Genomic DNA, 23,503 nt, shown 5'->3' with positions numbered 1-23,503 from the left:
AAGATGCACATCAAGAACCTCTTCAGCGAGGAGATGGTTTTAAGTATTCGCCGACTGGATAAGTTAAGACACTTGTGAGGGAGGTTACTGAGTTCTTTAAGTTTTTTATCAAGATGACGTGACCATTACATAGTTCCAAATTTTTCCAGGTTAGTACATTTTGTAAAGTCGACTGCTCTGAATAAGATTTTAAGGAAAGCTGGTGTTGCTATCGGTAAGGAGAGGATCCGTTTTACTCACCGAAAATTGGAGCTGGTTTCGGAACAAGTTTATCGTCTGCATCTAAGGATATATGTGGAGTTACCCTACAATTCATGGAACTGGACTGATGATAAAACGTGAGCCAAGTCAGACTGGGTCCGTGAGGTAGCCACATCAAGACAGATGGCAAAGTTTAGCCGGCTTAAGACGTCTTCGCAGTATGAAACTATTATTCGACGTTCCGTCATTAATATGACATAAAGATTTGGATGAAGCTCCGATGACGGTTTTAAGTAAAGGACTGAACTTTGCACCAACGCCAAAGGTTTTACCGATACCAGGGTTCATCAGTGCCGTTGAAGAAGCTGTTCGTCCTCTTTCTACGGAATCAACAGAAGAAATAAGACGCGAAACTTGTCGAGCAGTTATGAATGCTGGCCCACAAAGGAGCAATGTGGCAGAGAGGGCTGCACTACGTAAGCTTCAAAAAAATGGTTCAAATGGCTCTGAGCACTATGGGACTTAACATCTGAGGTCATCAGTCCCCTAGACTTAGAACTACTTAAACCTAACGAACCTAAGGACATCACACACATGCATACCCGAGGCAGGATTCGGACCTGCGACCGTAGCGGTCGCGCGGTTCTAGACTGAAGCGCTCAGAACCGCTCGGCCATTCCGGCCAGCACGTAAGCTTCGCCAGGATACCGAGTCGGTGGTTCTTCCAGCTGATAAGGGTAATGCCACAGTTTTAATGTCCCGTGACGACTATCGTGATCAAATGAACAGTTTACTGAGTGACAGCGCATAGAAGAAGATCAGTAAAGACCCCACCAACCAGGTGGCAAGTGAGACTGCTTCGCTTCTGAACGCCTCCCCCTTTCCACCAGAAGTTGTGCGAAGATTGAAACCAAGTGGTGCGGTTCCTCCAACGCTTTATGGACTTCCAAAGATCCACAAGAATGGTGTTCCTCTGTGTCCGATAGTGAGTAACATCGGCTCTCCAACCTACGGTTGTGCCAAACACTTAGCGATGTTATTAAGGCCTCTCTCTAGTGGGAAGATGCACTCATCACATACGTAACTCTGTGGACTTCATTGGTAAACTGAAATAACTCAGACTGAACAATTCTGATATGTTAGTTTCGATGTAGTGTCGTTGTTCACTAAGTTTCCTGTTTCGGAAGCGTTGTTGCTCATTGGAGAAAGCTTCGATAAAGAGATTTCAGCTTTGTTTGAACACGTTTTGACCTCGACATATTTTTTATCCAGTGAAGAATTTTATGAACAGGCCGACGGTGTTGGCATGGGTAGTCCTTTGTCCCCTTGGTGGTCAACCTTTTTTTGGAGGACTTCTTGGTGAAGGTTGTGGAATCCGCTAGCTTGAAGCCCATAGTGTTTTGAAGGTTTGTTGATGACACGTTTGAAGTGTGGCCTCATGGTGAAGACAATTTAAAAGAACTTTTAAACCATCTGCATTCCATCCACAGACAAATTCAGTTCACGATGGAAATCGAAAAAAATGGAGCCTCCCAATTTTGGATGTGTTGGTACGGCGCAAAGACATTCAGTGTATCTAAAACCGACCCATACGGATTTATATTTACGCGCAAATAGCTGCCACCATCCTCCGCATGCATATGTTATACCTCTTTGCCGCCGATCAACGTCTCTGACGCCTTGTGTATCTGCGGCCGCATGCGCGGTGTTCCGGTCCGCGAGTTTAAAAGCACGGAGCAAGTGCTGGAGCGTCAGTCACCTCGGCTCACTCTGAAGATAGCTGGACGGTATTTAGCCGACATATTGGAAGAAGAAGTCGAATTTATGCGTCTGCACTCTCGAAATTTTATGGAACAGAGTAGGCGGTATTAGGGGACACTCACTTTACCACTCGCTCTCAGAATATGTGTTAAGTATTTACCTTTTTTTATTTTATAACATGTGGCAGTTCTTTTTGCTTTGTCATCCGATGATGGACCTTGACATTTAGTATTTGCGATATCCAGGATATATGCAAGAGACGACAATATAAAATTATTTCAGAGGCATCTATCCGTTTTGGGTCCAAGGTCCACCTTCCACACCCTTAAAGAGGAACAGAGTATGTAACATCGAATCATTCTGGCTCTCGGTTGTAAACTGATGTCTGACTTTATGAAGAATTTTCTCGTGCTGGTGAACTGTTTCTTGATCAGTTCAGTTTCGGATATTATCTGTCGCTTGGTGCCGCATTGTTTGTTCAAACTGATGCCTAAGCATCTGAAGTAGGATACTTGTTCAACTGTATTACCATTTATTGTGAGATCTCTTGGGATTTCCCTTCTAGAGAAGGGTCTTGGAATGGTTAATAGCTAGGCCCAACTCTTCACTGGGCCAAACTGGGTGGTTTTTCATACACTGGAGGGCTGGTAGCCCTTTTGCTGTGCTGACGAAAATCGTCCGTGTTGCGCCTGCTTTCATAGAGCGCGGTTGCCAAACGTAAGACGCGGCCACCGCCTTCTCGAGCACCGAGTGCCAACGCTCCAGTGGCAGCAGCGCGGCATACTTCAAAGCGCTCACAGTGGGGGCGCCACAAAAGATGCAGTAGTCATACCGCTGGAGTCGACGGACTCAATCAGGATGCATCTGGGGATGCATCTGATTAAGTCGCGTCGTCGCGGCTCGGAAGGGGAGACGTCTGGTGGGCCTCCAGGAATACGGAACAGGTCTCCTATTAGTCGCCACGCTAGCACTATGATAGTGTTTACGGGAGATTAACTTTGGCTACGGACACAAGTGATTACGCTTAGATATGATACACCTATTTTTCAGAATAAATCTTCTAAGTTGCAATTAATTCAGACTTTCCATTTGGCAGTTTGTACCCTGAACACAACAGACCGTATAATTTATGTTACCTAACTTTCCAGTTTATTGCAATCCCTCTGCAACCTATCCACAATTTCTTGAAAATCTCCTCCCAATAAATCGTGAACAGAAGAAGTTATTGTACACAACCTTGACAAACACAATTCATGATTCAGATTGTTTATGAAGTTCCCTGAAGTTTCGACATCTGCCTTTTGATTCCATTGTAAGTTAGTGACTGTGTGTAGGTCATTGCGGTAAACATAAATTTGTTGAAGAACCTGCATTTTTTCATCATGTTTAATACAATCAAAGGCCTTTCTGTATACTATAAACAGGATTAGATATCCACATTGGTACTCATGCATGACTGTATCAGTACATTTAATTAACGAGGAACCGAAGTGACTCTGGTCTATGACAAGTTCAAGTGTCTCATTTATTCGGTCGTTTGTGATCCACATGAGTATTTTGAACCTGTGAGGCATCACACTGAGTTAAACTTCTTTGTCAGTGGTATGAACGTTGATTTTGTTGTGACTTGGCGAGACAGCCAAGCCACTATGAGGAAACCGATTGGCACGCGTTTAAGCTCACGCAGGATGGCGTGAGGTATGGAACAGGACAAGTAATGGAGACTAGCAAATAAAGTACGTAGCTTCTGGAATACTTAACTTTAATCCATAATTGGTGAACATCTGTCTGACGGTACATGCATCACAAGATAAACAGCAAATGATAATGGCGCCTTGCTAGGTCGTAGCAAATGACGTAGCTGAAGGCTATGCTAACTATCGTCTCGGCAAATGAGAGCGTAATTTGTCAGTGAACCATCGCTAGCAAAGTCGGCTGTACAACTGGGGCGAGTGCTAGGAAGTCTCTCTAGATCTGCCGTGTGGCGGCGCTCGGTCTGCAATCACTGATAGTGGCGACACGCGGGTCCGACGTATACTAACGGACCGCGGCCGATTTAAACGCTACCACCTAGCAAGTGTGGTGTCTGGCGGTGACACCACAGATTTCAACCAAGAAGATTGCATCACTACTCTAGTATACACCGAGGTGACAGAAATCCTGGGAAAGTGTTACAAAAAGACACATACGGCGGTAATATCGCATGCACGAAGTATAAAAGGGCAGTGCACTGGCGGAACTGCCAGCCGAAGTGGCCGTGCGGTTAAAGGCGCTGCAGTCTGGAACCGCAAGACCGCTACGGTCGCAGGTTCGAATCCTGCCTCGAGCATGGATGTTTGTGATGTCCTTAGGTTAGTTAGGTTTAACTAGTTCTAAGTTCTAGGGGACTAATGACCACAGCAGTTGTGTCCCATAGTGCTCAGAGCCATTTGAACCATTTTGAACTGACGGAACTATTTGTACTCAGGCGATTCACGTGAAAATGTTTCTGACGTGATTATGGCTGTACTGTGGGAATTAACAGGCTTTGAACGCGGAATGGTAGTTGGAGCTAGACGCATGGGATATTCCATTTCGGAAATCTTTAGGGAATTCAGTAACCCTAGATCCACAGTGTCAAGAGTGTGCCGAGAAAACCAAATTTCAGGCGCTACCTCTCATCGCAGACAACGCAGTGGCCGACGGCTTTCACTTAACGACCGACAGCAGCCGCGTGTGCATGGAGTTATCAGTACAACACTGCATGAAATAATGGCAGAAATCGATGTGAGATGTACGACGAACGAATCCGTTAGGACAGCGCGGCGAATTTTGGCGTTAGTGGGCTATGGTAGTAGGCGACCGCCCCAAATGCCTTTGCTAAGAGTGCCTGCAGCGCCTCTCCCGGCTTCGTAACCATATCGGTTAGACCCTGGTCGACTTGAAAACCGTGGCCTGACAACTGAGTCCCGATTTCATTTGGTAACACCTGATGATAAGGTTCGAGTGTGGCTCAGATCCCACGAAGCCGTCGACGCGGGTTGTCAGCAAGGCATTGTGAAAGCAGAGCTGGCGATGGCTCCATAGTCGTGCGCTTACGTCGAATAGATTGAGCCCTCTGGTCCGACTGAAATGATCTTTGACTGGAAACAGTTGTGTTCGGCTACTTGGAGACAATTTACAGTCATTCGTGGACTCATGAGCGATGGAATTTTTTTCGATGATAATGCACCATGCCAGTGGGCCACAATTGCTCGCCATTGGTTTGAAGAACATTCTGAACAATTCGAGCGAATGATTTGGCCACCCAGATCGCCCGACATGAATGTCATCCAACATTTATGAAACATAATAGAGATGTCAGTTTGTGCACAAAATCCTCCACCAGCAACACTTTCGAAATTGTGGACGGCTATAGAGGCAGCATGGCTCAATATTTCTGCAGGGAACTTCCAACGACTTGTTGAGTCCATGCCACTTCGAGCTGCTGCACTACGCGTGGAGAAATGAGATTCGTCACGGTATTAGGAGGTATCCTATGGCATTTATCACCTAGTATATTTCTCCAAATAACGTTACTAAGATGCTGAAGCCCGTAGAGAGCAGTTGTATCAACTGTTACTTTAAGAGTTTCTGCGCTGTTAAGATGATGAGAGCCGTAGATTTCAGTTCTATTAATACAATAAGCGCGTCAGCATTTACTGCACGTGGACCCGAGCGCATGCGCTGTTTTGAAATTCCCTGATAAACGAGAAATCCGTGCGGAACCGCAATATCCTATTTCCTAATATTGCTGGTTCTGCGATTTATACGGAAGAATTTCTGTCATGTTTGGAAATTAGAAAACAGACTGTTGGATGTAAAGCAGTGAGGGCAGGTTTCAGGTTGTGCCTGCATAGCGCAGACAGTAACAGCTTTGTCTACGAATCACAAACTTCAGAGTTCGTCTCCTGGTTGGGCACACCGTTTCTAGATGCCACGAAGTTCCAAAAAATGTGGTGTTGCTCATTGAATAACAACTGTTGTAGAATTTTTAAACATTTGTTATACTCTTGTATTATGACGTTTCTGGATACCGGAAGTCCTCTATAGGAATCAACATGCGTTTCGAAAATGACAATCGTGTGTAATCCCACGAAACCCAGAAAGCAATAGGTACCGATGCCCCGGTTGGTACTGCATTCCATGACTTCCGGGAGGAGTTCAATACAGTTTCATGCTGCCGCCTAATGAACTAAATACGAGGATACGGAATACCAGTTGCGTGAACGGATTAACGAATTTCTAGCAAACAGAACACAGTATATCATTCTCAACAAGAGTAATTTTCAGACGTAAATGTAATTTCAGGAGTACCACAAGGGAGTATTTTACAACCATTACTTTTCACAATATCTATAAATGATCTAGCGGATAAAGACGGAAGTTACACGATTGTATCCGGAGATGATGCTGTTGTATACAAAGAAGTCGCAACGCTACAAGACTATAGCGAGATGCAAGAAGACCTGTAAAGACCCGACGCTTGGTGTAGGGAGTAGCAGTTGAACCTCAGCATAAACAGATGTAACGTACTGCGAATATACAGAAAGACCATTTATGATCACACTGTTGCAGAACAACCACTGGAAGCAAATACTCCCATAAAATTTCTGTGAGTGATAGATATTGGAACGGCCACATAAAACAAATCGCAAGTAACGCGCAAGTGAGACTGAGATTCACTGGAAGAATTCTCAGGAAATGTAGTTCACCCACAGCGGAGGTAGCTTACAAAACACTCGTGCGACCAATGTTTGAATACAGCTCGTAAGTCTGGGATCCGTGCCATATGGAATTGGTAGAAGAAGCAGAGAAAGTCCAAGGAAGGGCAGCACGTTTCGTTGCAGCTTCTTCTAGTAAGAGAGAAGGCGTTACAGGGAAGCTCAGCCAAGCCCAGTTGCAGAGACTGCAACAAAGGCCTTCTGCACCATGCAGTGGTCTACTATTAAAAGTTCCGAGAGCTTACGTTGCTACAAGAGTCAGCCAATATATTGCTTCCTCCTACGTATATGTCGAGAAAAGACCTTTTTTGGGTCATTCGTCTTCTCAATGGTTTGTTGCAGCCCGCCAGCCGGAGTGGCCGTGCGGTTCTAGGCGCTACAGTCTGGAGCCGAGCGACCACTACGGTCGCAGGTTCGAATCCTGCCTTGGGCATGGATGTGTGTGTTGTCCTTAGGTTGGTTGGGTTCAATTAGTTCTAAGTTCTAGGCGACTTATGAGCTCAGAAGTTAAGTCGCATAGTGCTCAGAGCCATTTGAACCATTTCTTTTTTTTGCAGCCGGCCGAGAATTCCTCTCTTGTACCAACCTCTTCATCTCAGAGTAGCACTTGCAACCTACGTCCTCAATTATTTGCTGGATATATTCGAGTCTTCGTCTTTCTCTACAGTTTTTGCCCTCTGCAGCTCACTCTAGTACCATGAAAGTCATTCCCTCATGTCTTAACAGATGTCCTATCATACTGTCGCTTCTCCTTGTCAGTGTTTTCCACCTATTCCTTTCCTCTTCGATTCCGCGCAGATCCTCCTCATTCCCTATCTTATCAGTTCACCTTATTTTCAACATTCGTCTCTAGTTCGTCTCTAGCACCAAATCTCAAATGCTTCGATTCTCTTCTGTTCCGGTTTTCCCACAGTCCATGTTTCACTACTGCACAATGCTGTACTCCAGACGTACATTCTCGGAAATTTCTTCCTCAAATTAAGGCGTATGTTTGGTACTACTAGACTTCTTTAGGCCAGGAATGCCCTTTTTGCTATTGCTAGGCTACTTTTGATGTCCTCCTTGCTCCGCCCGTCATTGGTTCTTTCCTGCCAAGGTAGTGGAATTCCTTAACTCCATCTTCTTCGTGACTATCAGTCCTGATGCTCCGTTTCTCGCTGTTCTCACTTCTGATACTTCTCATTACTTTCGTCTTTCTTCGATTTGCTCTCAATCCATATTCTGTACTCATTAGAATGTTCATTCCATTCAAAAGATCACGTAATTCCTCTTGTCTTTCACTCAGGACAGCAATGTCATCAGCGAATCGTATCATTGATCTCTTTTCACCTTGAATTTTAATCCCACTCCTGAACCCTTCTTTAGCCGGCCGGTGTGACCGTGCAGTTTTAGACGCTTCAGTCTGGAACCGCGTGACCGCTACAGTTGCAGGTTCCAATCCTGCCTCGGGCATGGATGTGTGTGATGTCCTTAGGTTAGTTAGGTTTAAGTAGTTCTAAGTTCTAGGGGACTGATGACCACAGATGTTAAGTCCCATAGTGCTCAGAGCCATTTGAACCATTTGAAATTTTCTTTCATTTCCATCATTGCTTCTTCGAAGTGTAGAATGACCAGTAGGAGCGAAAGACTACATCCCTGACTTACACCCTTTTTAATTCCAGCACCTCGTTCATGGTCGTCCACTCTTATTGTTCTCTCTTGGTTCTTTTACATTGTCGAACACCGCGCGGGATTAGCGGAGCGGTCAGCCTGCACGGGAGCTCAGCGTGTTCGGTCATAGGGTTAGCTGCACTCTTTAATAAAAAAAACTGAGTTAATCGATCAACGACGAACTTAGACGGGTGTCTTACGACGTCCGCCACGAGCAGATGCACCGAACGATCAAAATGAGATTTTAAAAAAAAGCGGTCTAAGGCGCTGCAGTCATGGATTGTGCGACTGGTCTCGGCGGAGGTTCGAGTCCTTCCTCGGGCATGAGTGTGTGTGTTTGTCTGTAGGATAATTTAGGTTAAGTAATTTGTACGCATAGGAACTGATGACCTTAGCAGTTAAGTCCCACAAGATTTCACACACATTCGAACATTGTCAAACGTTTTTAACAGGTCTACAAATTCTATGAAAATATCTTGATTTTTTTTTTGGTCTTGCTTTCATTATCAACTGCAACGTCAGAATTGCCGTTCTCGTGTTTTACTTTTTCTGAAGCCAAACTATTCGTCATGGTGTGGATGATATTTTTCCGAAAGTCAGATGGTATGTCGCCAGACTCATACTTCTGCACACCAACGTGAGTAGTCGTTTTCTTGCCACTTCCTACAATGATTTTAGAAATTCTCATGGAATGTTATCTATCCCTTCTTCTTTATTTGATCTTAATTCCACCAAAGCTCTTTTAAATTCTAATTCTAATACTGGATACCCTCTCTCTTCTAAATCGACTTCTGTTTGTTCTTTTATCACATCAGACAAATCTTCTCCCTCATAGAGGCCTTCTACATCTACATCTACATCTACATTTATACTCCGCAAGCCACCCAACGGTGTGTGGCGGAGGGCACTTTACGTGCCACTGTCATTACCTCCCTTTCCTGTTCCAGTCGCGTATGATTCGCGGGAAGAACAACTGTCTGAAAGCCTCTGTGCGCGCTCTAATCTCTCTAATTTTACATTCGTGATCTCCTCGGGGGGTACAAGTAGGGGGAAGTAATATATTCGATACCTCATCCAGAAACGCACCCTCTCGAAACCTGGCGAGCAAGCTACACCGCGATGCAGAGCGCCTGTCTTGCAGAGTCTGCCACTTGAGTTTGTTAAACATCTCCATAACGCTATCACGGTTACCAAATAACCCTGTTACGAAACGCGCTGCTCTTCTTTGGATCTTCTCTATCTCCTCCGTCAACCCGATGTGGTACGGATCCCACACTGATGAGCAATACTCAAGTATGGGTCGAACGAGTGTTTAGTAAGCCACCTCCTTTGTTGATGGACTACATTTTCTAAGGACTCTCCCAATGAATCTCAACCTGGTACCCGCCTTACCAACAATTAATTTTATATGATCATTCGACTTCAAATCGTTCCGCACCCATACTCCCAGATATTTTACAGAAGTAACTGCTACCAGTGTTTGTACCGCTATCATATAATAATACAATAAAGAATCCTTCTTTCTATGTATTCGCAATACATTACATTTGTCTATGTTAAGGGTCATTTGCCACTCCCTGCACCAAGTGCCTATCCGCTGCAGATCTTCCTGCATTTCCCTACAATTTTCTAATGCTGCAACTTCTCTGTATACTACAGCATCATCCGCGAAAAGCCGCATGGGACTTCCGACACTATCTACTAGGTCATTTATATATATTGTGAAAAGCAATGGTCCCATAACACTCCCCTGTGGGACGCCTTCAATGTACTCTTTCCACCTATTCGCCTACCCTTGCTTTTAATGTCACCGAAGGTTGTTTTGGCTTTCCTGAATGCTGAGTCAGTCCTTCCGACAATCATATCCCTTTCCGATTTCTTCACATTGTTCATGCAGCCTTTTCGTCTTACCTTTTGTGCACTTCCTATTTATTTCATTCTTCAGCGACGTGTATTTCTCTATTCCTGAGTTTCCCGGAACATTTTGTACTTCCTCCTTTCATCGATCAACTGACGTACTTCTTCAGTTACCTTCTTTGTATCTGTGTTTTTCTTTCCAACTTCTGTGATGGCCCTTTTAAGAGATGTCCATTCTCTTCAACTGTACTGTCTATGAGTTATTGCCGGCCGGGGTGGCCGAGCGGTTCTAGGCGTTACAGTCTGGAACCGCGCGACCGCTACGGTAGCAGTTTCGAATACTGCCTCTAGCATTGATGTGTGTGTTATCCTTAGGTTAGTTAGGTTAAAGTAGTTCTAAGTTCTAGGGGACTGATGACCTCAGAAGTTAAGTCCCATGGTGCTCAGAGCCACCTGAACCATTTTTATGAGTTATTCTTTATTGTTGTCTCTATAGACCATGAACTTAAAATTAGAGAGATTCGAGTCCACATGAAGGCTTACCAGCTATTGTTCTTCCCTCGAGCTATTCTCGTCTGGAAGTGGAGAAGGGGGGACGTGACAGCGATATGCAAGGTACTAGGGTCATCCATAAAGCTACAAACGATAGTGTACTACACCCAACGCCCATCCCCCACAACCGCTGTCTCAGACATGCCAATTATCTCCTTCCCTGTTCACAGTGTGATTCGAGTTTTGTTGCCGAGTGGTCACACGTCTTTGTTCTTTAATCTTTAGAAATAGCAGCGTCCATTGAAACATGCACCATATGCGAAGTGCGTAGTGTTATTCGTTTTCTGAATGCGTAAAATATTAGCCCTAACGAAGTTTATAAGCAAATAAAGAGTGTTTATACTGATATTGCAATGAACGAGTCTTCAGTAACGTGGAATGTTGTCGACAACGCTGATTTTGAATCATGACAATGGACGGCTTCACGCATCAGCACAGACACAGCAAGAATTGTGTGAGAAATTTTTGGACATCCTCCATACAGTCCTGATTTGGCACCAAGTTATTTCCTTTTATTCACCGAGCTAACTGAATTTTCGGGTGCAAAACAGGTTCGCGGACGGTGAAGATCTCAAATAAGCCTTACACTCCGGCTCAAATCTTTGGCGATAGAGGAGTACAACACAGATACTTAAAAACTGGCCCCATGTTACAATAAGCGTCTTGACACTTATGGCAACTACATTGAAAAATAGAGCAAGATACCGTAAATAAAGTTTTATGTTTTCATCTTTCGTTTTTATTTAGTCACTCCAAAACGTTCTTTACTTTCTGGCACACCCTCGTACCTTCCTGTAGACATCTTAAGGTGGCTCACAGAGTAAACACGTACAGATAGAAGATGAAATTCTAGATTGGAATAGCAAATACACTACTGGCCATTAAAAATGCTACATCAAGAAGAAATGCAGATGATAATCGGGTATTCATTGGACAAATATATTATGCTAGAACTGACATGTGATTACATTTTCACACAATTTGGGTGCATAGATCCTGAAAAATCAGTACCCAGAACAACCACCTCTGGCCGTAATAACGGCCTCGATACGCCTGGGCATTGACTCAAACAGAGCTTGGATGGCGTGTACAGGTACAGGTGCCCACGCAGCTTCAACACGATACCACAGTTCATCAAGAGAAGTGACTGGCGTATTGTGACGAGCCAGTTGCTCGGCCACTATTGACCAGACGTTTTCAATTGGCGAGAGATCTGGAGAATGTGCTGGCCAGGGCAGCAGTCGAGCATTTTCTATATCCAGAAAGGCCCGTACAGGACCTGCAACATGCGGTTGTGCATTTTTTTTTTTTTTTTTTTTTTTTTTTTTGTCATTAGTCTGCTGACTAGTTTGATGCGGCCTGCCACGAATTCCTTTCCTGTGCTAACCTCTTCATCTCAGAGTAGCACTTGCAACATACGTCCTCAATTATTTGCTTGACGTATTCCAATCTCTGTCTTCCTCTGCAGTTTTTGCCCTCTACAGCTCCCTCTAGTACCATGGAAGTCATTCCCTCATGTCTTAGCAGATGTCCTACCATCCTGTCCCTTCTTCTTATCAGTGTTTTCCACATATTCCTTTCCTCTCCGATTCTGCGTAGAACCTCCTCATTCCTTACCTTATCAGTCCACCTAATTTTCAACAGTCGTCTATAGCACCACATCTCAAATGCTTCGATTCTCTTCTGTTCCGGTTTTCCCACAGTCCATGTTTCACTACCATACAATGCTGTACTCCAGACGTACATCCTCAGAAATTTCTTCCTCAGATTAAGGCCGGTATTTGATATTAGTAGACTTCTCTTGGCCAGAAATGCCTTTTTTTGCCATAGCGAGTCTGCTTTTGACGTCCTCCTTGCTCCTTCCGTCATTGGTTATTTTACTGCCTAGGTAGCAGAATTCCTTAACTTCATTGACTTCGTGACCATCAATCCTGATGTTAAGTTTCTCGCTGTTCTCATTTCTAGTACTTCTCATTACCTTCGTCTTTCTCCGATTTACTCTCAAACCATACTGTGTACTCATTAGACTGTTCATTCCGTTCAGCAGATCATTTAATTCTTCTTCACTTTCACTCAGGATAGCAATGTCATCAGCGAATCGTATCATTGATATCCTTTCACCTTTTATTTTTATTCCACTCCTGAACCTTTCTTTTATTTCCATCATTGCTTCCTCGATGTATAGATTGAAGAGTAGGGGCGAAAGGCTACAGCCTTGTCTTACACCCTTCTTAATACGAGCACTTCGTTCTTGATCGTTCACTCTTATTATTCCCTCTTGGTTGTTGTACATATTGTATATGACCCGTCTCTCCCTATAGCTTACCCCTACTCTTTTCAGAATCTCGAACAGCTTGCACCATTTTATATTGTCGAACGCTTTTTCCAGGCCGACAAATCCTATGAAAGTGTCTTGATTTTTCTTTAGCCTTGCTTCCATTATTAGCCGTAACGTCAGAATTGCCTCTCTCGTCCCTTTACTTTTCCTAAAGCCAAACTGATCGTCACCTAGCGCATTCTCAATTTTCTTTTCCATTCTTCTGTATATTATTATTGTAAGCAGCTTCGATGCATGAGCTGTTAAGCTGAGTGTGCGATAATTCTCGCACTTGTCAGTTCTTGCCGTCTTCGGAATTGTGTGGATGATGCTTTTACGAAAGTCAGATGGTATATCGCCAGACTCATATATTCTACACACCAACGTGAACAGTCGTTTTGTTGCCACTTCCCCCAATGATTTTAGAAATTCTGGTGGAATGTTATCTATCCCTTCTGCCTTATTTTACCGTAAGTCCTCCAAAGCTCTTTTAAATTCCGATTCTAATAATGGATCCCCTACCTCTTCTAAATCGACTCCTGTCTCTTCTTCCATCACATCAGACAAATCTTCACCCTCATAGAGGCTTTCAATGTATTCTTTCCACCTATCTGCTCTCTCCTCTGCGTTTAACAGTGGAATTCCCGTTGCACTCTTAATGTTACCACCGTTGCTTTTAATGTCCCCAAAGGTTGTTTTGACTTTCCTGTATGCTGAGTCTGTCCTTCCGACAATTATATATTTTTCGATGTCTTCACATTTTTCCTGCAGCCATTTCGTCTTAGCTTCCCTGCACTTCCTATTTATTTCATTCCTCAGCGACTTGTATTTCTGTATTCCTGATTTTCCCGGAACATGTTTGTACTTCCTCCTTTCATCAATCAACTGAAGTATTTCTTCTGTTACCCATGGTTTCTTCGCAGCTACCTTCTTTGTACCTATGGTTTCCTTCCCAACTTCTGTGATGGCCCTTTTTAGAGATGTCCATTCCTCTGCAACTGTACTGCCTACTGCGCTATTCCTTATTGCGTTAGAGAACTTCAAACTATCTCGTCATTCCTTAGTACTTCCGTATCCCACTTCTTTGCGTATTGATTCTTCCTGACTAATGTCTTGAACTTCAGCCTACTCTTCATCACAACTATATTGTGATCTGAGTCTATATCTGCTCCTGGGCACGCCTTACAATCCAGTATCTGATTTCGGAATCTCTGTCTGACCATGATGTAATCTAATTGAAATCTTCCCGTATCTCCCGGCCTTTTCCAAGTATACCTCCTCCTCTTGTGATTCTTGAACAGGGTATTCGCTATTACTAGCTGAAACTTGTTACAGAACTCAATTAGTCTTTCTCCTCTTTCATTCCTTGTCCCAAGCCCATATTCTCCTGTAACCTTTTCTTCTACTCCTTCCCCTACAACTGCATTCCAGTCGCCCATGACTATTAGATTTTCGTCCCCCTTTACATACTGCATTACTCTTTCAATATCCTCATACACTTTCTCTATCTGTTCATCTTCAGCTTGCGACGTCGGCATGTATACCTGAACTATCGTTATCGGTGTTGGTCTGCTGTCGATTCTGATTAGAACAACCCGGTAACTGAACTGTTCACAGTAACACACCCTCTGCCCTACCATCCTATTCATAACGAATCCTACACCTGTTATACCATTTTCTGCTGCTGTTGATATTAACCGATACTCATCTGACCAGAAATCCTTGTTTTCCTTCGACTTCACTTCACTGACCCCTACTATATCTAGATTGAACCTTTGCATTTCCCTTTTCAGATTTTCTAGTTTCCCTACCACGTTCAAGCTTCTGACATTCCACGCCCCGACTCGTAGAACGTTATCCTTTCGTTGATTATTCAATCTTTTTCTCATGGTAACCTCCCCCTTGGCAGTCCCCTCCCGGAGATCCGAATAGGGGACTATTCCGGAATCTTTTGCCTATGGAGAGATCATCATGACACTTCTTCAATTACAGGCCACATGTCCTGTGGATACACGTTACGTGTCTTTAATGCAGTGGTTTCCATTGCCTTCTGCATCCTCATGTCGTTGATCATTGCTGATTCTTCCGCCTTCAGGGGCAATTTCCCACCCCCTGAACCTCTATCCGCTCCTCCGCCCTCTTTGACAAGGCCGTTGGCAGAATGAGGCTGACTTCTTATGCCGGAAGTCTTCGGCCGCCAATGCTGATTATTTATCAAAATTAGGCAGTGGCGGGGATCGAACCCGGGACCGAAGACGTTTTGATTATGAATCAAAGACGCTACCCCTAGACCACAGGGTTGTGCATTATGCTGCTGAAATGTATGGTTTCGCAGTGACCAAATGAAGGGTAGAGCCACGGGTTGTAACACATCTGAAATGTAACGTCCACTGTTCAAAGTGTCGTCAATGCGAACAAGAGGTGACCGAGACGTATAACCAATGGCACCCCATACCATCACGCCGGCTGATACGCCAGTATGGATATGACGAATACACGCTTCCAATGTGCGTTCACCGCGATGTCGTCAAACACGGATGCGACCATCATAATGGTGTAAACAGAACCTGGATTAATCCGAAAACATGACGTTTTGTCATTCGTGCACCCAGGTTCGTCGTTGAGTACACCATAGCAGGCTCTCCTGTCTGTGAGGCAGCGTCAAGGGTAACCGCAGCCATGGTCACCGCGCTGATAGTCCAAGCTGCTGCAAACGTCGTCGAACTGTTCGTGCAGATGGTTGTTGTCTTGCAAACGTCTCCATCTGTTGAGTCAGGGATCGAGACGTGGTTGCACGATCCGTTACAGCCATTCGGATAAGATGCCTGTCATCTCGACTGCTAGTGATACGAGGCCGCAGGGATCCAGCACGGCGTTCCGTATTACACTCCTGAACCTACCGATTCCATATTCTGCTAACAGTCATTGGATCTCTACCAACGCGAGCAGCAATGTCGCGATACGATAAACCGCAATCGTGATAGGCTACAATCCGAAGTTTATCAAAGTCGGAAACGTAATGGTACGTATTTCTCCTCCTTGCACAAGGCATCACAACAACGTTTCACGAGGCAACGCCGGTGAACTGCTGTTTGTGTATGAGAAATCGGTTGGAAACTTTGCTCATGTCAGCACGTTGTAGGTGTCGCCACCGGCGCCAACCTCGTGTTAATGCTCTGAAAAGCTAATCATTTGCATATCACAGCATCTTCTTCCTGTCGGTTAAATTTCGCGTCTGTAGTACGTCATCTTCGTGGTGTAGCAGTTTTGATGGCCAGTAGTGTACTTTGGGTGAGGAGTCATCCTATGACGACCGCTGTGAACGTGCCGTCCGTCTCCGGAGCAGGAACTGCTGCTGCTCAGTGGTGAACCAGCTGCTGGAGGCCACATTCTCTTAACCTCGATGGCTCTGAAGTCGGCTTGGTATTCCACCTGCTGAAGGCTCCGCGACCAGTTCAGGTATAGATGGGCGCGTTGCGAAAAGTGACCAGCGCGCTCAAGCGCAGCGGCCGCCCCGTGGGAAAGAACACGCCCATCTGTCCAGGTGGCGTCGCGGCTGACCCCGGATGTTGCCAGATGAACGCTGCCCAGCAACGCAAAGTGGAGGTGCACGGACGGCGCTGGTAATGAAATACCAGGAGCCCGCCGAGCTCCGTTACTAAATGGCATACACTACGCGCCACGTTGTCCCTATTCGTATTCTACATTCTCTCATATTTCCACCACGTCTCTTTCCTCTTTTGTCAGATCTCTCCACACCTGTTCACTTAGTAATTCTGCCCTGAAATCTCTCTAAATTTAAGACTTAATTTCTGAATAAAACTTCGTCTTCTTTTTTCTTTCTTCAGATATCCGTCACAGTTACGATAATAGCTGCTGCTTTGTGGTGACTGCTTCGGACCATCATACTAATTTTCAAACCATGGCCTACAGTGTAACCTGTAATTCAAATGATGTGAATCGCAACTATTACCGAACGACCGTCTTTTGTTTGCGTCATCCGCAGACGTACTTCGACAAAATGAAAGGAATGTACAAATGAAGTCAGGGATGCCCGTAGTTTTTTATGTAAGTAGTGGCAAAACATTTTCCCCATACATGTGATTTGCAAAATTTTGAGGACATCCTCACATGCTCTTCATTTCCTTATTGGTTTCTATCGTGCACTGTTAGTACCTGGTCAATGTTATGAACATGTCTTGCTAACAATATAACAATAGCAAAACCCGTTTTTTACATTCACAGCTCATACGGTTTCCCGTCATTTACGTTATTTTCGGTTGGTACTTTCTTAAGCTCTGATCTCTCAATCAACTATTTTCCTACCATCGAAAATATCTTGTTAATAATATTTCCGACGTTTTGGGCTGTTCAGCCACTAACACAGGCATCAAAATTGATTTATGTGGAAACTACGCAAAACTGTTCAGTTTATTTCAGACTCTAAATCATTTTTCGTTCCAAAAGAAATATTGGTCGCATTTTTAGCACACTTTCAAAATGTTTCCGATATGTTTGATCACCTGAAACTATTCTAAACTGCAATAAGTCATCAAAAACAGTACTTTCATTGGTTTTCTTTTTAAAAGAATGTCAAGTAATCCCCAAAACAGTACGCAAGAAATAACTCATTTCAACTTTGCGTGATTATTTTGTACAAATTTCTCAGGATTCTAATTGGCGAGTCCTTCTAGACTCTTTATTTGGCTTGTTACTTATTAAGAAAAGTACTTGACTTTATCAACAGCATCTTTGTGCAATTCTGAATTCATGTCTATTTTTGTAGACTCGTGAAACTTTTTGAAAATAGCGCATGGACGGCTCATGAATGCGCTATGTTGTCTACCATGCGTTATATATGACCGGAAAAGCGTATACAACTTCTAAGCTCACTTTTAACTGTATTAAAATAAACCAACCATTGCAGAAAGACAGCTAGTCTAATCGAATGCTGTGGCCGAACGTTTCTGGGGGCTTCAGTCCGGAACCGCGTTGCTGTTACGGTCGCAGGTTCGAATCCTGCCTCGGGCATGGATGTGTGTGATGTCCTTGGGTTAGTCAGGTTTAAGTAGTTCTAAGTCCAGGGCACTGATGACCTCAGATGTTAAGTCCCATAGTGCTTACAGCCATTTGAACCATTTGAATCTAGTCGAAATCGTCTTTTTACGCCACCTACGTTATTCTCAGAATTGCAATATTTGTTAGGTTTTCGGAGATTCAACAAACCTTTTTACTTTATGGAGTGGTCCTGCTCCGTTTATCGACACGATTTCCAACACTGAACAGGCCTGACTGACCAGGAGACCGCTACCCTTTTCATCAAAGCACTTCAAGCCAGCAGATATACTGTCTAGGTCCATATTTTATCCACGAGTAAAATTACTGCAATTTCTAATAGAGATATTTAAGTTTAACTCGCCGAACGGAGTGGCCACGCGGTTAGAGGCGCCATGTCACGAATCGGGCGGCCACTCCCGCCAGAGGTTCGAGTCCTCCCTGGGGCATGTGTGTGTGTGTGTGTGTGTGTGCGTTGTCCTTCGCGTAAACAGTTTAAGTAGTGTGTAAGTCTAGGGACCGATGATCTCAGCAGTTTGGTCCCATAGGAATTCACACACATTTGACATTGTTTTTTTTAGTTTGACTCACCCTTTCTTGTAATATTCATCGCAGGTAGTGTATTTTTCGAACGCTCACTTTCATTTTCGGTTTCCATTCATGTATGAAGTACAAAAAGACTAACGAGTATCTGTCATTTTTACACTCTATTGGCTACATTCAAATGTGTGTGAAATCTTATGGGATTTAACTGCTAAGGTCAACAGTCCCTAAGCTTACACACTACTTAACCTAAATCATCCTAAGGACAAACACACACACCCATGCCCGAGGGAGGACTCGAACCTCCGCCGGGACCAGCCGCACAGTCCAAGACTGCAGCGCCCTAGACCGCTCGGCTAAATCCGCGCGGCTGTATTCGCTATGGCTTTACACATCACTATGCGCAAAATTCTATGTAAATCACATTCATGCACCGCTGCTCACCTACAACTCGTTGTTGACTATGGAAAAATTGAGAGGCAACTTCATTTACTGCCGACAAACACTCTCGGGTCATACTGAACAGCTGAACGTCATCCTCAAATGAGGAGCTTATTTACAGCAGCGATTATGAAATCAATTACAGGAAGGCTGTTGTAAAACAATTACTCAATGAATGTCACCCGCGTTAGATCACATAGTATAGCTACAGTTCCAATTATGACGATTTCCTGTTTCTACCACAAATACCCGTCAGTGGACGCACAGAACAAATGACCACCCCTTCAGCAAATGAAAAGAAATATAACACAATATGTTGCTTTCAATTAGAACCTCACAGTTATTAACCGTTATTTGAATTTTGAAGGAGTCGAGTGTGTTTCGTACGGCAACTGTTTTGTTCCACCAATAGCCATTCGAGGTTTGTGAAGACGAACACCTCTAGTGATATTCAAACTAGGATGATGACTTTTTCGTTCCCTAGGAAGGCAACAACATTTCGGAAACAGAACGCTCACCAGGGAAATCCCTCAAGGGATAAGTGGATTAAGGACGGATACGATCCACCGTGATTTAGTAGCAAGATTCGCAAAACGCTGAGGAAACAGAGATTCTTGGATTTTCGGTTTAAAAAATAACTTGCAAATGTCGACAGGCAAACATGAGTTGAAATTCCTGCGTCTATAAAAAGAGCGATATGCGAAGAATACAACTACTTTCACCATCATCCTTATACACCTTGTTAGCGAAATATTTTGCCGAGAAACCATCGGCTCAAATACTTCTATCCAGTCACTGGTCGACCAATCTGGTGTGGCAAAGAAGACAACAAGAGGTTCAAATGTCTCTGAGCACTATGGGACTTAACATCTGAGGTCATCAGTCCCCTAGACTTAGAACTACTTAAACCTAACTAACCTAAGGACATCACATAAATCCATGCCCGAGGCAGGATTCGAACCTGCGACCTTAGCAGCAGCGCGGTTCCGGACTGAAGGGCCTTGAACCGCTCGGCCACAAAGGCCTGCACAACAAGCGGAAAAGCACATTGTTTTACTGTCGCAAAGACACACATACTGTATGGAGCACATAAAAATAGGCATCTCTAGCCTTGATAAGCATCTGAAAGAGCTGAACACGTAAATCGCCTGATCTAGATGGAATCCCAGCTTTGTTTTCCAGGGAGTACTCTTCAGCACTGCTCCTTAGATAGCTTGCATTTATCGCGAATATTTCGCCCAGTTCATTCTAAACTAAAAGGGGAATAGCAATGATCTGAGGTATGAGCTGGAATTTGTATCGGCGAGGGAGACGTAATTCGGTATCCTATGCAGCTCAGGTACCTATAGTGTCAGTAGGGCGTATTGGATAGCGCATCGGCGTAGTAAGCAGGGGAAATGGTCTCATACTCCAGTTCTGCTACAAATTTCAGTTCTTTGGTTTGGCCTACATCAGTATCAGAGATAAAGGTTGCCCTGAATATATCTCATGAATACCAATTATATGTGATTAATATCCCGCAAGACAGTTAAGCCTTTTCATTTTGTGATATTACACCTCTCGTATGAGCCCTAATTTATCGGAAAATACCTTTTGATGTTTCCTTAAAATTTTCACTCATCTGTGATCTCTCAGCTGTTCTCGGCGTGATTGATTAATTGTGTTCTTCCGGTATTAGACTTGTGTTGCTGTTCCTATTTTTTTTGCTCAAGTTTCGACGACCGACTCAGCCATCCTTCTTCACGTGCTGCGTGTTTTTCTGTTACAAGAACCCGCTGTCTGAACTCCAACCAGACTGTGAACCATTGTTAGTCCTGTGCCGTTGTTTACAGCTGACACCCACTAGGCCTTTGAAGCTCTTTTGTATTCGGAGCCCCCCCCCCCCCCCCCCCCAGTACTGATATTCCCCTAAACGCACATTCTGTAAGCGTTTTCAAGCTCAGATGGATAAGATGACCAGCGAGGATTTTCATACTTTTGTTGGGTGCCGGACCCTCAGCCTCGTTTAAATTGAAACCTCTGTCATTGTTTACCAGCTTTTCCAATAACGGTATTTCCATAGACTCGTTAATTATTCTATCCCAGAAACTTTCATGAAATACGCCATGTTTCTACCCCTATGGTATAAGGTACTTTCAGCACATACACATCGAGTGGTATCATCAGAATCGCAAAATTTCGCATTCGTTGTTTCAACTGTGACGCGTGCTCAACTGGCAAACTAAAAGAGAGTTGTAGCATTTTTTATTCTAATGTGGCTTGTGGTCGAGGCCACAAAATTGACTGAATTTCAAGTTCCGGTGGTAAGCAGAAAACATCTTCCGAGATTGTCCTAAATGCTTTCTCCGAAAATTATTTCGAGCAGTTAGTCCACGAACCCACGCGAATTGTAAATCGTTGCGAAAACACACTTGACCTCTTAGCCACAAACAATCCAGAGCTAATAGAGAGCATCATGACTGATACAGGGATTAGTGATCACAAGGTCGTTATAGCTAGGCTCAATACCGTTTCTTCCAAATCCACCAGAAACAAACGCAAAATAATTTTATTTAAAAAAGCGGATAAAGTGTCACTAGAAGCCTTCCTAAGAGACAATCTCCATTCCTTCCGAACTGACTATGCAAATGTAGACGAGATGTGGCTCAAATTCAAAGATATAGTAGCAACAGCAATTGAGAAATTCATACCTCGTAAATTGGTAAGAGATGGAACTGATCCACCATGGTACACAAAACAGGTCCGAACGCTGTTGCAGAGGCAACGGAAAAAGCATGCGAAGTTCATAAGAACGCGAAATCCCGAAGATTGGCTAAAATTTACAGAGGTGCGAAATTTGGCACGGACTTCAATACGAGAGGCCTTTAATAGGTTCCACAACGAAACATTGTCTCGAAATTTTATAGAAAGTCCGAAGAAATTCTGGTCGTATGTAAAGTACACAAGCGGCAAACGCAGTCAATACCTTCGCTGCGCAGTGCCGATGGTACTGTTACCGACGACTGTGCCGCTAAAGCGGAGTTATTGAACGCAGTTTTCCGAAATTCCTTCACCAGGGAAGACGAATGGAATATTCCAGAATTTGAAACACGAACAGCTGCTAGCATGAGTTTCTTAGAAGTAGATACCTTAGGGGTTGCGAAGCAACCCAAATCACTTGATACGGGCAAGTCTTCAGGTCCAGATTGTATACCAATTAGGCTTCTTTCAGATTACGCTGATACAATAGCTCCCTACTTAGCAATCATATACAACCGCTCGCTCACCGATAGATCTGTACCTACAGATTGGAAAATTGCGCAGGTCGCACCAGTGTTTAAGAAGGGTAGTAGGAGTAATCCATCGAACTACAGACCTATATCATTGACGTCGGTTTGCAGTAGGGTTTTGGAGCATATACTGTATTCAAACATTATGAATCACCTCGAAGGGAACGATCTATTGATACGTAATCAGCATAGTTTCAGAAAATATCGTTCTTGTGCAACGCAGCTAGCTCTTTATTCGTACGAAGTAATGGCCGCTATCGACAGGGGATCTCAAGTTGATTCCGTATTTCTCGATTTCCGGAAAGCTTTTGACACCGTTCCTCACAAGCGACTTCTAATCAAGCTGCGGGCCTATGGGGTATCGCCTCAGTTGTGCGACTGGATTCGTGATTTTCAGGAAGGTCGCAGTTCGTAGTAATAGACGGAAAATCATCGAGTAAAACAGAAGTGATATCAGGTGTTCCCCAGGGAAGCGTCCTGGGACCTCTGCTGTTCCTGATCTATATAAATGACCTGGGTGGCAATCTGAGCAGTTCTCTTAGGTTGTTCGCAGATGATGCTGTAATTTACCGTCCAGTAAGGTCATCCGAAGACCAGTATCAGTTGCAAAGCGATTTAGAAAAGATTGCTGTATGGTGTGGCAAGTGGCAGTTGAGGCTAAATAACGAAAAGTGTGAGGTGATCCACATGAGTTGCAAAAGAAATCCGTTGGAATTCGATTACTCGATAAATAGTACAATTCTCAAGGCTGTCAATTCAACTAAGTACCTGAGTGCTAAAACTACGAACAACTTCAGTTGGAAAGACCACATAGATAATATTGTGAGGAAGGCGAGCCAAAGGTTGCGTTTCATTGGCAGGACACTTAGAAGATGCAACAAGTCCACTAAAGAGACAGCTTACACTGCATTCGTTCGTCCTCTGTTAGAGTATTGCTGCGCGGTGTGGGATCCTTACCAGGTGGGATTGACGGAGGACATCGAAAGGGTGCAAAAAAGGGCAGCTCCATTTGTATTATCACGTAATAGGGGAGAGAGTGTGGCAGATATGATACGCGAGTTGGGATGGAAGTCATTAAAGCAAAGGCGTTTTTCGTCGCGGCGAGATCTACTTAC

This window comes from Schistocerca serialis, chromosome 1 (genome assembly GCF_023864345.2).
Source record: "Schistocerca serialis cubense isolate TAMUIC-IGC-003099 chromosome 1, iqSchSeri2.2, whole genome shotgun sequence".
Lineage (NCBI taxonomy): Eukaryota > Metazoa > Arthropoda > Insecta > Orthoptera > Acrididae > Schistocerca > Schistocerca serialis.
Note: the sequence above shows the minus strand (reverse complement) of the source record.